The sequence below is a fragment of the Schistocerca piceifrons genome, chromosome X (genome assembly GCF_021461385.2).
Source record: "Schistocerca piceifrons isolate TAMUIC-IGC-003096 chromosome X, iqSchPice1.1, whole genome shotgun sequence".
In the NCBI taxonomy this organism is placed as follows: Eukaryota; Metazoa; Arthropoda; class Insecta; order Orthoptera; family Acrididae; genus Schistocerca; species Schistocerca piceifrons.
In genome coordinates this window covers 638,317,213-638,324,376 of record NC_060149.1, presented here as the reverse complement: position 1 = coordinate 638,324,376, position 7,164 = coordinate 638,317,213, and positions in this window count along the sequence as shown.

The following is a 7,164-nucleotide window of genomic DNA, read 5'->3' as shown; positions in this document are numbered from 1 at the left end:
AGTATTCACATTTTCCACAGCTGTTCGTTTTATCTTCAGAGCAATAGCAGAATACACAGTCAGGAAAGCTCTTCGGAGTACTTCACTCAGCTGTTGAATAAGTAAAAAGCATTACAGTTTACAGAAAACCACGAAAACATGGTTTTGAATAGCCTCGAATGGTTAGGTGTTGTTTATAATGCCGGCTGTATCGAATAAACTGAAAATGGAAAGCAACGTTTAGTGACATCGCAGTTTGGAATTCTTCGTAACGGGATACGCAAAGGTCAAAACACAAGGTATTTTTTGTTTTTTGGTGAACTTCCAAGCCGACGTCAAAACCGAAGAATTATCACTCTTGTAATATAGGGATTGTAAAAAAATATGGACTCACAGCCAGAAATACATCATACAATGGAAGCTTTCACGGCCGGCATTGTCTTCACTTAAAACTTCCGCCGTGGTCGAGGAATAAAACTCTCCCCTGACGTTTCATCTCCTACTGCGGGAGAGATCCTCTGAGATAAGATGGCGAACTGCAAAGAGAACTCGAGGAAGCGCTGATTATATAGGCAGTACAGAAGGCGCCACTGTCCATCACGTGGCGTCGGCTATGAGACTGTCTCTGGTAATGCCAGCATTCTCGATTGAAAGTAATCGATCGTCACGCTTCCGGTGCAACGCTGACATCCAAATTTTATCCGTTCCACCATATTCGTCTTTCCTGTTAAAATTATTACGGTGTTTATCAATCTCGATAGCCTCTCTATACATGCGCGCATAATAATGCGAGGTTTTAGATATGACGCTCGTCTCACTGAATTTTATTTCATGATTACCTTCCTGGTAAACATGTTCTGCTACGGCCGCTTTATCCATATGACTCAGGCGGCAATTCCTCTTATGTTCGGAAGATTTCGGGTGCTCTTCCTGCGGCTAGCAGGGTGGCCCGGGTGAGGTGTTTATACACACTAGGTCCACATACGAGTACAGTCATGCCAAGCGTTGGCCCCGCACCCCGCACCCCCTCTGAGACACCCGCGTTTGCAGCCACAGTGCAACCCGCTGTCGCCGTCGGCACATTCCGTCCAACCCCGCTGCTTTCGGCGTTTGGGGCCCGGGCATTTCAAAAGAGATAAGCGGCACGCTACTTCACCACTAGTATAGAACGCTCAGAAGGCAAACACAGTTGAACAAAATTATTCCTTGGGGGTAGCGCAAACCTGCAAACCTATACAGGAGCCGCCCCTGACATCAACCACTGCCGCTGAGCCCGGAAGTTTTAGGTGAAGACAGAAATGCATGCTAGGATGTAAATGCAGATGTTAACCGAGTCTCCAGGTTGCGCTGTTGTGTCTAACCGCAAACGGCACCTGTGCAACGTCCTCAGTACACTGAAAGTGCTAGTCGTAGTCAGACCAGTGTTCAGTGTAGTTGTGAGGACATTACGTCGGAACTAAGTGAATTCTAACGCGGGCAAATTGTTGCTGCAAAGTATGGTGTGTGTTTCCGTAATCTAGAGAGCCGAAGTGTTTGGTGTTTCAAGAGCCGCCGTATCGAAATTTGTACCGCATACAGGGAAAACGGTAAAACATTATCCGTTAAGTCACAACGAAGACTTTTGCGTGATCGTGACAGACAGTCGTTGAAAATGATTGTGATGAAAAATAAGAGGATTCCAGCTGCAAAGCTCACTGCAGAGCTGAATGTCGCTCTCGTGAACCCTATCAGCACGAAAACCAATCGAAGAGAACGCTATAAGCAGAGAATTACAGGGCGAGCTGGAATTTCGAAACCACTCATCAGTGATGCAAATATCCTTAACAGGAAAATGATGTGCCGAAGGCATAAAATGTGGACTATGAAGCAATGGAAGGAAGTCATTTGGTTGGATCAGTCCTGTTTCACACAGTTCCCATCGTCTGGGAGAGTTTATTTCCGAAGAGTGAAACATGGTGGGTTCTGTGATGACATGGGCGGCTATATTGTGGTATTCAATACGCTCCATGGTTACTCTGTAATGTCGCATTACTGCCAACGATGATGTGAACAGTGTGGCTGTACAGGTCCATCCCATGATATAATGCTTATCTCCCTATGGGCCCCTGGTGACGCAGCTTGCGTCATCGAGGACTGCTTTTGTGAGCACGAGTTTGAACCGTTGTATCTCCCCTGGCAACCATGGTCACAAGACTAGTTTCGTTAAGAGTTTCAAATATTCCGTATGAGTGATGTTCTACAAATGTTGTCCTCAGATCGCGTTACTTGTTTGGTTTAAGAATATAATATTGTGTTTGAGAGGGCGTACTTTTGTAATTCAGGGCATATAAGGACTTATATTCTTAGGGAATCCGTTTTCGGCCAGCCGCTGTGGACGATCGGTTCTAGGCGCTTCAGTCCGGAACCGCACGCCTGCTACGGTCCCAGGTTCGAAGCCTGCCTCGGGCGTGGATGTGTGATGTCCTTAGGTTAGCTAGGTTTAAGTAGTTCTAAGTCTTAGGGTACAGATGACCTCAGATGTTAAGTCTCATAGTGCTTAGAGCCATTTGAATCCGTTTTCAAAGCGTAGCAGGAGCCATTAATATTGATCTATCCTGCCAATATTTAGGAGCCTCTGATTATGCGTGTTCGAGATCAATTTAATTCAAATTCTGTAGCTAAATCTTCTTTTATTCTGTCAGTAAAGTCAAACAATGGACGTCCTGTTGATAGGATGTTTTACTGTAATTTTCTTATTTTGAATTAGCTGCAATTTGCATCATGCCATGTCTTATATTGTTAATGGGCTTAATATTTTTTCTGTTTATGAGCACTCAGACCCTTGTGCAATAATTTCACATTTGCTTTGCTCAAGGGGCTATTACTTTTACATTTTACTAATGTATTTTCTGTGGGAAATGGTATTCAGTTTGAGCTGCATTTTACAATCCTTCAGGATTTCAGACCACTGGAACAAACGTTAAGATATGTATGCATACTTTTCGTACATATGAAACACAGTGATTATCGAATGTGCTATTTCACTTGTTTGTAGTGCATTTACTTATTGTGCACTGTTGTTTGTTTTATTTGCCTGTGATGTTTGACTGTTTGCAGGCTTATTCACTGTGTGTTACCCTATGACAATGTTTGGACACTGGCAGTCATTTATGAAGCAAGTCGGAACTATTCTGTGTAATTAAGGGCCTGAACGTGTTTCATGTTTTGTTTTTTTGGAGAGAATATTATGTTTTTGCTTATTAGAGTATTGGAGAGAGTGTTTGGGTTGTGCTAAGAAAGTAATCTTCTCGAAACAAAAGTTGTGTAAATTGAGAGACTTTAGTCACATGTTGGGACAGTTAGTAAGTTTGAGTGAGCAATATTGGAAGCGTGTCAAATGCTGCTACTTTTGATGCTCAAATGACACTTTGTAAATTGTTTTCGGTTAGTTAAAGACAATTTTGCACTAAACCCTTTCATGGACCGTGGGGGATATCTTTGCCACTAACTGTATATCTTTACTGCATTTATGGGAATACGTGCTACCACTTCTATTTTCTCCTGGCATCTAGTGGTTGTCCGCTGCTCCACCTGTGGTTTCTGTTTGTTGTGAAATATAGACTTTAGGGCCATACATCCGACCAAATAATGCTATTTTAAAGGTTCTTCGGAATATTCTTACGAACAAAGTAGTGTCTCAAAGAGGACTGGTAAGTATACTCACCGTCAAATTAGTATATCTTTTGTGGACCTTCAGAGCTTTTGGGAATATGTCCTACCACCCCTGGATGAGCCCGACATTTTGTGGTAGTACACGGTACTAAGTGTATAAAAACACAAAAATTAGTTTCCATTTGTTAAGAGATTACTTCTGTTGTCACTTGTGTAGTCGGAAAGAATTGCTTCGTTTTTACAGTGGGAAATACGCTTAACAACAAAATAACAGCTCACAAAAGGGCTATGGGAGATATTCATACCACCATAGCGTTTGGTCCTAAATCACAAAAATAAAATTGTTAAAAAATAAACGCAGTCAGTGCATCACAAGTCTTATGTGATAAGAAAAAGAAACTAACCTCGCTGAGTTTCTACGAGAAACGTGGCTGCAAATGGCCTAAGAACATACTTCGGTGAAAAGGGGTCACATTAATGAATATTACTCTTGTATTCACACATTTTTTGAGATTTATTTCTTGTGCTGTACTACAAACTAATTACACGAAATATTTCCTGATATACATGTGCATTTTTGCCTGTGCTGCTTGTGAATACTTGTTTGACGTATGTGAAAGTGTTTAATGAACTTTGGTTCATGGGTAAATTTATTTCAAAGGTAAGTGTACTGAAACATTCCTTTGCTTCCTTCTCGCGCTTAAATAGGAGTTAGGAACCATTCTCTGTCATATTTCAGGGCCGGTCTTAGGCGCAAGCACCACAACACGCCGCTTGGGGAGCTATGTTAAGAGGGTCGTCAGAGGCGCCAAAACTTTAAGATGTCTTTACAGGGTGTTCGGAAATTCCCGTTAGAAACTTATAGGACTTGTAGAGGTCAGTGAGTACATAATATTTTGAATAGGATCCAATGTCCGGAAACGTACTATTTCCGTTCTACTATGGTTTTAGTAAGGAACTGAAATAGACGTGCCGTAGTACAATTATTAGGTAACAATTTGAAAGGAAACATAACGAAACATACATTTATAGCTTGAGCATAGTTGTTTTTATTAACACTTAATCATTATGTGTTTACATTATTCCGAAACACAAAAGAACCTAGCACACGGTACGTATAAAAAATCCTGGTGAATTACAACAGCGGCCCGATGTGGCGACTACCACCGCTGTTACAAACATTGCATCTACGAAGCATGTTCTGATACACATTCACCATCCCACCTCGTGTCCCAGCATTTTCTAGTGCAGCGGCCTGAACTCGTACAAGCAGACCTTCCTCTGTCTCTACAGGAGTCTCGTAAATTAAACTAAGCATACGACCCTACAAGAAATAGTCCGTAGGAGCAGTAGTGCACGTCATCCTATGTACCCTATTGAGACTTTTGTCTTTCGCTCAGCAGACGTGAACGCGTTACACACCTGAACTGAAACAGTTGTAGAGCGGAAAAGGTACGTTTTCAGAAATGGATTCTTATTCATAGTATTATGCCCTCACTCCCGTCTACGCCCCCTAGAAGTATGTGAAGGAAGTTTCCGAACACACTGTATAGGACGTACCACAATCAGTAGCGGCCGCTTGCGGCACCAATGGCGCCCAAATGCAAGATTTGTGTACTGTGCATGCAGCAAACAGTAGCGAAAAGTTAGAGGGCTGAGAACGTACGAGGGAAAACGGTGCAAACGGAGCTGGGAGCGAAGGGGGAGTCTAATGATAAGTCGCCTGAGCGAAAAAAATATTTTCGAACCGGCCCTGCATACTATGAAGGGAAACTGCCATTATATTATGTATTTAACTGTGGATTAGGGTTTTTATATCGTGCTGAGATCTGACATTGCTTGATGAAGTTGGAAAGCACTAGTGAATGACAAGTGACTAACATTTCTTTTAACAGGGACGCACTTGAGATCTTCATTACAATTTACTATAATATTGATGTGTGAACAAGTGTGTGTAGTAGTGTTGATTTTTTGTGAGGATTTTTTTTTTCCTTCAGAAAGGTATCGTCAACCTAACATAGGGAGAAAGATAAAAACAACGTCACGGAGTTCAGAGCAACGAATATTATGAGATAATGGATGGCACATCAATGAGATCCCCACTGTCTACACCCGTCGCGAACTTCTTCATGGTACACTTCGAAGTGCAAGCTGTGAACTCTGTGAGGTTGCGTCCGTCTTGGTTCCTACGTTATGTTGACGACCCCTTTCTGATATGGTTCAAATGGTTCAAATGGCTCTGAGCACTATGGGACTTAACTTCTGAGGTCATCAGTCCCCTAGAACTTAGAACTACTTAAACCTAACTAACCTAAGGACATCACACAAACCCATGCCCGAGGCAGGATTCGAACCTGCGACCGTTGCGGTCGCGCGGTTCCAGACTGTAGCGCCTAGAACCGCTCGGCCACCCTGGCCGGCTCTGATATGGCCTCAGGGTGAATACGTCAGCAATTCGCCAACCACATGAGCGGTGTTCTTTCCAACATGAAATTTACTGTCGAGAAGGACGGTAAGCTTCCAGTCTTTGATGTTTTAAATGAGCGGAAAGCAGGAAGCAGGCTTGGTCATTCAGTGTATAGGAAGTTTACGCACACTGATCGGTACTTGAACGTCAAGGGTTTTCACCACCCTGTACACAGGAAAGCTGACCTCAACACTTTAGCACGCAGGGCAAAGATTACTTGTGACGACGACCATTTAGAGGCTGAATTACACCATTTGATGCGCGTATTTATGGAAAATTGTTACAGCAATTGTAAGAGCTCGTAAATCGGTGGAAGAGGTCAAGCTGGTTGCATCCCTTCCATACTGTGGAGCAACGTCTAACAAAATAGGGCGCATGCTGAACAGAAATGGACTGAGACCAGTGTTCCGGCCCGCCTCCAAGATACGAGATATGTTAAGCCTCAACATAGGTCTTCGAGTTCCGGGCTTGTATTGTGTCTCCCGTGGATGTGGTACCGTTTGCATAGGACGAACTGTCCGCACTATTGCTGAGCGTAGTGCAGAGCACTCACGACATATTAAGCATAAGAAACTTGACACGTATGCGGTGGCTGAGCATAGCGTAACATTCATATATAAAATACATTTTGAAAGGTCAAAAATTTTAGCTCAGACATGATCATATTGGGATACTGTTATACAAGAAGCGGTTTAAATGAGAATAAACAGCATCAATTTTAACAGAGTCCAGGGACACACACTTAGTAAGGCATGGGGATGGGCTTGCGAGAAAGCAAGGACAGAAGCTTGACACTTGCAAGGAGGCAGGAGCAGCAGCTTGAAACGTGGCACCAGCACCTTGCGCCACCTAACTTCGCTTGGTCCCGTAGAATACGATGCTGCTAAGGACTGCCCAACTTTCCTCCCACCCATCTGTCACTCTGGCCCTCTCTGGCTGGTTCCAGACGCGACTACTGCATCTCTATAAGTGGTACATCGTGCCAGCCGTGGCAGTTAATTCTTTTTAACTCCTGATAATGATGACGGAGACTGCAGTCGAAAGATAGAGTATTTTATTCCGAGCGG